General features: G+C 40.0%; 1 long non-coding RNA gene across 2 annotated transcripts; it reads right to left on the reverse strand.

Moving 5' to 3' along the window:
- Positions 1 to 1,310: 1,310 nt before the first annotated feature.
- LOC134965590 (uncharacterized) lies at positions 1,311 to 3,039 on the reverse strand. 2 transcript variants are annotated; one of them, XR_010188449.1, is made up of 6 exons: positions 3,001 to 3,039; positions 2,603 to 2,693; positions 2,427 to 2,515; positions 2,081 to 2,163; positions 1,603 to 1,702; positions 1,311 to 1,515 (listed from the first exon to the last, which is right to left on the reverse strand). It is a non-coding gene; the product is annotated as an uncharacterized LOC134965590 (long non-coding RNA). The 2 variants fall into 2 exon arrangements; XR_010188450.1 differs by lacking the exon at positions 2,081 to 2,163.
- Positions 3,040 to 9,633: the final 6,594 nt, after the last annotated feature.

A 9,633-nucleotide genomic window follows, 5' to 3' on the forward strand; every position in this document is an offset into this window, starting at 1 on the left:
AGCAAAATTCTGCACTGTCCTCCTACTATATATACTGCGCACAACTAAAATGCAGCACAGGTATGGATGAATAGTATACTTGATGACACAGAGGTAGAGCAGTGGACTACTGTACCCTACTGCTATATATACTGGTGGTCAGCAAAATTCTGCACTGTACTCCTGCTATATACAGCGCACAACTAAAATGCAGCACAGGTATGGATGGATAGTATACTTGCCGACACAGAGGTAGGTAGAGCAGTGGACTACTGTACCGTACTGCTATATATATACTGGTGGTCAGCAAAATGCTGCACTGTCCTCCTACTATATATACTGCGCACAACTAAAATGCAGCACAGGTATGGATGGATAGTATACTTGACGACACAGAGGTAGGTAGAGCAGTGGACTACTGTACCGTACTGCTATATAATACTGGTGGTCAGCAAAATTCTGCACTGTCCTCCTACTATATACTACAATGCAGAACAGATATGGAGCATTTTTCAGTCAGAGAACATAGATATTTTCAGCACACTGAGCACAGATATTTGCAAGCACACTGAGCACAGATATTTGCAGCACACTGAGCACAGATATTTGCAGCACACTGAGCACAGAAACTGACAGAACGCTGCACATCCTCTCGCTATCATCTCCAATGCACGAGTGAAAACGACGGCGACGCGCGGCTCCTTATATAGAATACGAATCTCGCGAGAATCCGACAGCGGGATGATGAGGTTCGGGCGCGCTCGGGTAAACCGAGCAAGGTGGGAAGATCCGAGTCTGCCTTGGAACCGAGTAAAATGGGGGAAGTTGGGGGGGGTTCGGATCTCGAGGAACCGAACCCGCTCATCACTAATATATATATATATATATATATACCTCCCCAAAGGTGCGGCACTCCTGGCTTGAACAAAGAGGCGAGACGCTTGTAGTTCAATTAACGTTTCAGTTGTTAAACTGTCATCAGAATATTCTGATGACAGTTTAACAACTGAAACGTTAATTGAACTACAAGCGTCTTGCCTCTTTGTCCAAGCCATACCTTTGGGGAGGTATCGTATTGTTTGTGAGGGCACCGGCTGCTATTGTTATAATATAAGCGAGTGCCAGTCCTTGGGCTGTGTATATATATATATATATTTATTTGAAAAGATATAAGACCTTTATCGCGCTAAAGATGTGAAAGCTTCAACTTAGGAAAGATACCCCCTGTTAGATGGGGTATGAACAACAGATAGTGAAAGAAGAGTGAAAGAAGAGGGAGGTGATGTCGTACTTTGGTATGTACAAGTTTTGTATAATAAAATAATCTTAAAAAAGAGAGATTGTTTATTTTTTTAAAAAGCAATACATAAAACTGTTTACAATTTGCCCAGAATAACAATAAACAATGTTTGTACAGATGATAGTTGTGTTGGTAATTCAAACAACATCAAAATGATCTTCTTTGTAGAGATGTCAGAGAACAATGTGCTAATCCAACGCGTTTCATCCTACAGACTTCATCAGGGGTGTATTAATCTAAACAATACAGAAACATTCATAAACAACTTCACTCTTCTAGTTATAATACAATTAACTCTCTTCAAAAGCTTATTGAATACATACCAAAGAATCACAATATGGACATACATCTTATCGTGTCTTCAAAAAGGCAATTTAACAATGCTTAAAATAGTATCGGACCAAATTTCACCATATGGGGTATCTGTAAAATCATAACATATGTTACCAAAAGAATATTACCATAAAAATATATGGACAGGATATATTATGTGAGGAGGAACAGAGGAGGAGGACTGGTTTACAAGGATTCTATTGGGCTTTTAATTAGCCTTACTGCTTCATACTTAGTCAGAAAGGATTGTCTGATCATATTTGAATGTTAAACATATTTATACATTCAACTTTTGATAAATATGGGACCAACAGAATGTGTAGATAATTCTCTGATGAAGCGTTACTAATATTCGCTTAATATTCACCAATTGGAAGTTTGAAGTGTGGATATACATATAAATAATTGTTATATATTTTATTTACTTTTATTTTTATTTTTATTTGCATTGGCACAGATTATACATACCAATTTAAATTGAATTGGAAGTAACCCTTTTCACTGATTATCCACTGGGTATAACCTTTTTGAAATTTAGAGTAATTCTGAATCTATAATAGAAAAGAGATTCTATTTAACTCTTGGGTGTGGTATTTATAATGTGATCGCCCATACCACATTCATCATACATATCAATTTAATTCAATTAAGCCCATAAGATGGCAAATCACTGGATATCTTCCAGATGTCAATTTAGACAAAGTGGACCACTGTAATAGTACCTATGATTAAACAGAATATGTGGACGGGTATAATATTTGTCATTTTAATCCCCCTTGAAATATGTCTTATTTAGTATATTCATCGTACATACCAATTAGATTACATCAAGCCCATAAAGTGACTGATCACTGAGTGTCGTCCCAGTGTTTATTTGAACAGGGCAAATCACTGCAACAGTGCCTATAATTAGACAAATATAAATGATTGTGATGTTTGTAATATAATTCCCCTGTGGGGTGACATCCTTATTATATTCGTCATACATACCGATTCAATTAAATAAAGCCAATTGAAGCAGCTAATCACTGGATATCGTCCAGGTATCAAATTTGAACAAGGCAAACCACTGCAATTGTGCCTATAATTAGACAAAATATACGGGTAGTATAGCACTAGTCTAAATCATTGGTTTTTTATATATAAAAATCCCATATATGGAGATTGTTTCCCAAGCGGACCTGGTCAGTGCTGCTTAATCAGGGATTGACATAGCATAACATAACTGGAGCTGATGAAGAAAAACTCCAAAGCATTTCTCTTCAACAGTGGCATATCAAATTTCAAACACAAGGTGTAACATAGAGAAAGCTATTACTGCTTTTCACCAATTTTTTAATGATAACATGTTCAGATAACATGGAGAACCATGAAGTTAACATGCTTACCTCTCCACAGAAAGTGACACTCCTAGCTGCTGCATGGTCTGAGGGCTGGAAATCCTGGGTTTAAAAAGCCCTTAATTGACTACATCACTTCCTATCTGATGATTAGCAAGAAAGTGTTTAAAACTCTATATTTTTCTGTTACCGGTGTGTAATGAACTTATGCTAACCTAAAAAACGACCCCAATAACAATTCCTTAATTAATTGAAAAGGAATGGTGCTGTGCCTTAAGGAGAGAGAGAATTAATTTGATAATTGCTCTCCAATTACTACCATGGTGTGCATTCCACCAGGCAAATGGAGTTTCCTTTTGTTACTTTGTTGCCTAGGTAACCATAGTTACCTAGGCAACACCTTAAAGGGTGTGACACATAAATTCCCAATGATTAATAAATTACCCCAATCAGCTTTTAATGACAATAACTGATACATAATATTTAATTAACTATTCATTCCCATCTCAAACAGTCCTAGCTATCAGTATTTAATATTTATTAATTAGGCTGCAATTTTGTGCATAAATTGTGTTATTTTACTTATACCCTCAGTGTTAGGCGCCGAGGGTCCGCCCGTCAGTGCGGCCCGGCGCCTAGCAACTAGGGACGCCACGTGCGGACAGCCGCCGGCTCCCTAGCAACGTTAGACGCCGGGCGCACGGAGCCGCTCAGACCCTAGCAACGGGGACGCCACTGTCGGACCGCGTTCCCCGTTGCTGGGTCTAGATTAATCACCTCATTGGTATCCTGGCCGTGCAGCATGCAGCTGCACGGCATGATTGTTAATTACCCTGTCTGGCTCCTGATTGGAGAGCTCCCAGTTAAAAGCACTCTCTGGACTTCTCACAGACGCCGGTAATAGCTTCCTGTTTGCTGTGTCTGTTGCAGAGAGTTTTCCAGTCCTGTCTATCCGGTCGTTCCTGTCCTCAGTGGTCCAATACTCGGAAGTTGTCATCTTTTCCTGGAGTCCTGACCGAGCACCTTTAACATCCTGTGGTGTTCGTGAGTCGCGGCGTAGCCGTGTGTTGCGGCTTGACCGCTTACTATTTATTATTTGGTTATATTGTGTTTCGGAGCTTTTGCGGAGGATTCCGCTCCCACAAATCCACTCTGGTATCCAGCGGTGCTGGATAGGAGTAACGGATTCGTGGATTTTTGGTTGTCCTTTTGCCTGGCGGTTTGTCCGCACATACTTCTGGTTTAAGTTAGTTAGCTTGTAGCCCCTGGCCTGGTTGCTTAGTCAGAGGGCCCCTTGTTATCACCCTGTCTCGGATTTCCCTTTGTCTCCCATTAAGACCTGAGGGGGCATCGGAGTTGGGCAGACATAATCCGCCCTTCAAACGCGGCTGCCATGGGCTCAAGCAACCATAGTCTCGCAGGGGATTTCTGATAACACGGGCGAGACAACGGAGTTAGGGCGCCAGGGGTTACTAGGCTTTCCTGCTCCCGTAACCAGCATTCCATTCCAGTACTCTGACCTCCGTCATAAGATCACCTCTGGTCAGACGTACCGGTATCATAACACTCAGGTATAGGCATTTCTATATTCATAAGTGATAATTTCTTCATCAACCCACTTCCTAATTAGTCAACCCTTAATGTGGCATAAAAATTGTAACTATACATAATAATTATTTAACTATTTATTCCCATCATAAAACAGTCCTAACTCTCAGTATTTAATATTTACTAGTTAGACTGCAATTTTGTGCATAAATTGTGTTTTTTTGTTTTGTTTGTTTTTTCCTCACTCATATCAACAGGTGTAAACAGTACTATATTAATAAACTTTTCTTAAAAGTGATAATTACTTCATCAACCCAATCCATAATTATTAAACCCTTAATATGACATAAATATTGTAGCCATCCTTCAGGTAATACTACTGTCCACAAGCTTCGATTAAATGCAATTATTCCTGTACAAAATATTAACTTATACTATGTAGGGAGTACCTAGCTCAATTAACTTCATGATTCTCCATTTACATTGCAATATATTGCTCTTATTCAGATAATCAATACAGATTAGTAATTCAATTGCTACATATAGTGGCCCTATATTATCAGTATCAAGATACAAATAAAGAAAAGAGGACATAAGGGGATAGCCAAAAAAGAAGATGGAAAGGAATGATTCTAATGATTGACCTTCATTTAGGTGATTTCTATTTCTAGAGAACTAGAGAAAAGAGACAATATCAATGCCCTCATTATGGTTTCTCGGGGCTTGAGTGTTTAAAGTATAAATCCAGAACGTTTCACGTTTTGAAAGTGTAAGTTCTCGACTGCTGCCTCTTATGTCAATCGGTATGAATTCCAAAATGGTGAACGTGAAATTTTCCCTATTAATTAGGGAGTTGTGTTTCTCTCCATAGTGTCTGCACAGACTATGAGTGGCTACCTTATTTTTTATGTTTCTCATATGTTCTTGTACTCTGATTTTGGCTGCTCTTTTTGTCTTCCCTACATATGACATATCGCAACTGCAAGTGATTCTATAAACTACAAACTCTGTATTGCAATTCACCAGATGATATAGTTTGAAAATTCTGCCCATATCCAACTTATATTCAAACTGTTTGCGCTCCATATGCTTACAGCATATACACCTGGAGCATGGAAAACACCCTTTGGTGGGAATAATGGAGCCGGCCTGGAGCTGTGATGTCTCAGGCCTAGTGATTCTACTCGGAGCCAGTCTGCTTTTCAAGTTCGGTGCTCTTTGAACGACTATATCAGGCTTTTTTGGCAGTGCAGGGCCCAGAATTGGATCCTTTAATAAGATACCCCAATGTCGTTCCAAGATTTTCTTGATGGCGTAGTTTTCACAATTGTATTGGGTTACAAATGGTCAGCATGGACGTTTGTCGTTTTCAGGTTTCTTCATCTGCGGTTGTAGCATCTGTTTTCTGTCCTTATGTGATGCTCTGATTTTAGCATCATTGATTAGGTCATAAGGGTAGCCTCTTTCAATGAACCTTTCATGTAACAGGGTGGCTTGTTCCCAGTAGTCCTTGTTGCTACTACAGTTACGTCTCAAGCGTAGGAATTGAGCAAATGGAACTCCTCTCTTCCATGTAGAGTGATGGCAGCTTGACTGCGGGATATAACTATTTGCGTCCACTTCTTTGAAATGTGTTTTTGTCTTGACTACTTCTCCTGGGTTACCCATTAGGCCCAGATCTAAAAAGTCGATGTTTCTAGGTTCTTCCCTGTATGTGAATTTCAAATTGAAGTCATTCGTAAGTATGAATGAAATGAAATCGGAAATGCCTGTTACATCTCCTTTCCAAATAAGTAAAAGGTCATCAATATATCTCTGATAGAATAATATATTGTCAAAAAAGCTGGATTTATATACAAAAAGCTCTTCCCAGACTCCCATGAGGAGATTGGCGTATGATGGGGCGAACTTAGTCCCCATCGCAGTACCTTGCTGTTGTAAATAGAATTTCTGATTGAATTCGAAATAGTTGTGACTCAAAATAAATGTTATACTTTCCAACAGAAAATTAATTTCTCCAGGGGATTTTCCTGGATCGGCTAATAACGTTTTTTTTGACTGCTTCAAGACCTTTATTGTGAGGGATACACGAATATAGTGCCTGAACGTCTATAGTTAGCCAGCAATATTCTTCGGACCAGACAAAAGTTTCTAATTTTCTCAACACACTTGTTGAATCCTTAAGATAAGAGGTGAGTTTCAGTACATACGGTTGTAACTTTAAATCCAAAAAATGTGACAGATTCGACGTCAGAGAGTCAATTCCTGCGACTATAGGGCGTCCAGGGGGGCTTCGTCTTATCCTTATGTATTTTAGGGATGTGATAGAATGTCGGAATTATAGGGAATTTTACAAACAGATAATTGAACTCTTCTCTACAGATCAGATTCTCATTGAGAGCTTTAAGGAGTAGATTTTTAAATTCTGCTTGATATTCGATGATAGGATTATTAGGTAATTCAACATATGTTAATCCATCATCAAGAATTCTCAAAGCTTCGTCCATATAGTCAGTTCTTGTTTGTAGGACCACCGCTCCTCCTTTATCGGCACTCTTGATGACAATATTCTGATCTTTAGTTAATGTTTTCAATGCTCCTTGTTCTTGTGCATTGAGATTCGATTGATGTTTATTTGCCTGTAATTTAATTTGTTTAAAATCATCTCTTACTGATTCATAGAATATATCAAGGTTACTACCTCTGGATTCAACTGGGTAATATTTGGAAGGTGGTTTCACCAGAGGTACTCTCTCTTGGTCCGATCTTGTAAATGAGGGATTTTTAAGGAAATGTCTTTGGATCGTAAACTTTCTTATATATTTGTTGAGGTCTACAAATATATGAAATTTGTTTACATGAGAGTCTGGCGCAAACTTGAGGCCTTTCATTAATAATGAACTTTCCGCTGTTGACAGCTGTCTCTTTGCAATGTTGACAATACCTGTCTCGACTTCTCTTGATTGAATAACGATTTTCTTTTTTTTGGGCTTCTTTCTACCGCCTCTATTTCCTCGCTTGTTCCATTGTAGCCTCTTTTCGTTCCTTTAGGTGAATCCAACCGGTCGAACAGCTCTTCTTCCTGTTGAATGAGGGGAAGTTTGTACCTTTGCCTTCTCTCTAAAAAATGTTTAGGCTGGTAATCTCTTGGTGTTGGTGACCTATCGCTGTCAAATCGTTTTCTAGAGGACCAATATTCGTCATGATCAGTACGATATTTCCGATGGTCTCTTGGACGATCATGATACGATGGATATCTGTTATTAAATCCTCTCGGATATTCAATCCTACTGGGATAAGGTGACTGATATTGCCTTCTTGGTCTAAAGGTTCTTTGTCTCTCAACCTGATTCTCATGATAATTCTGAAAATTACGCCGCCCTCTGTCTTGCTGTCCAAACCTCATTTTATAAGGTGGATTTCTTCCATTATTACCTCTATCCTCTAGGATGGGTAGATTATGAATCTGACCTGCAATATCATCATTTCTATCCCGTGCAAATTTTTTTCTGTTTACGTGATATGATTTCATTCTCTATGGTATCTAGTTTATATTGTAGATCTGTAACATCACGTTTAAATTCTTCGCTGTCCTCAAATTTTATAGCCTGGGACTCAATGTTTTTAATTTCTTCGTCTAGTTGATTGAGTTCTCGTTTTCTTTCAGAGATAATCAGGGCAATTAATTTAACTGAACAGCTATCCAATATAGCATTCCAGTTGGTGATAAACTCCTCATTCCCTCCTCCTATAGTAGGGGTTTTATGTAATCTGAGTCCTCTGGGGAATCTCCCTACTTCTAGGTATTTCTCCAACGTTATAATGTCATACCAATTTTTTAGTTCCTTTATGGCTAACTTCTCTATCAGATTTAGATAGCCATAATAATCATTCTCATCCGTTTGAAACACCTGTTTCTCCTCCTCAAATATATTCCTGACCTTAAGTGATCTTTTGGTTCTGTCCTTAAAGATTTGCATTTCTGCAAGTGAGCTGCGATTTGGGTCTTTCTAACAGAAAGATTAGATAGTTGAAAAGATATAAGACCTTTATCGCGCTAAAGATGTGAAAGCTTCAACTTAGGGAAGATACCCCCTGTTAGATGGGGTATGAACAACAACAGGATATATTATGTGAGGAGGAACAGAGGAGGAGGACTGGTTTACAAGGATTCTATTGGGCTTTTAATTAGCCTTACTGCTTCATACTTAGTCAGAAAGGATTGTCTGATCATATTTGAATGTTAAACATATTTATACGTTCAACTTTTGATAAATATGGGACCAACAGAATGTGTAGATAATTCTCTGATGAAGCGTTACTAATATTCGCTTAATATTCACCAATTGGAAGTTTGAAGTGTGGATATACATATAAATAATTGTTATATATTTTATTTACTTTTAGTTTTATTTGCATTGGCACAGATTATACATACCAATTTAAATTGAATTGGAAGTAACCCTTTTCACTGATTATCCACTGGGTATAACCTTTTTTTCGGCAGTAGAGGTTGCCGGACTGTCAGGCAGAGGGAGGCTTTGCCGGCTGGATAGGGAGAGGGAGGCTCTGGTGTGCCATCAGGGAGAGTGAGGTTCCTGGGGGGCGGTCAGGGAGAGGGAAGATTTGCCGCGCGTACAATGAGAGGGAGGCTCTGGTGGGAGGTCGCGCAGATGGATGCGCGGGAAGTGACAGGCACTGACGTGAAGCGGTGCGGGACTGTGACAGCGTTGTTAACATGACAGCGCAACGCACGGCTCCATAACTATTTAATGGCAGGCAGGGAGCTACTCGTCGCTGTCCGGGTCGCAGCAGCTGCATGTGACGTCACACAGCCGCCGTGGCCCGTCCCCCGCGCGGTCCGGGCATGCCTGCGTTGCCCAGACCGCGCCCCTAAAATGGCGGCCAAATGCAGCCGGCCTGCCTCCTCCCGCCCAGCGACCGCCTCTGCCGGTCAATCAGACAGAGGCGATCGCAGGGCTGAGACAGCCGTCGGCTGTCTGGCATGCGCCGGTGTACTGCGGCGCATGCGCAGTTCAGACCTGATCGGCTGTTGTGCAAAAACGCACAGCAGTGATCAGGTCTGAATTAGGCCCACTGTGTAACCCTCAGCTTTCGCAGGATGGCCGGGCT

The sequence above is a fragment of the Pseudophryne corroboree genome, chromosome 10, assembly GCF_028390025.1.
Source record: "Pseudophryne corroboree isolate aPseCor3 chromosome 10, aPseCor3.hap2, whole genome shotgun sequence".
Taxonomy (NCBI): Eukaryota; Metazoa; Chordata; class Amphibia; order Anura; family Myobatrachidae; genus Pseudophryne; species Pseudophryne corroboree.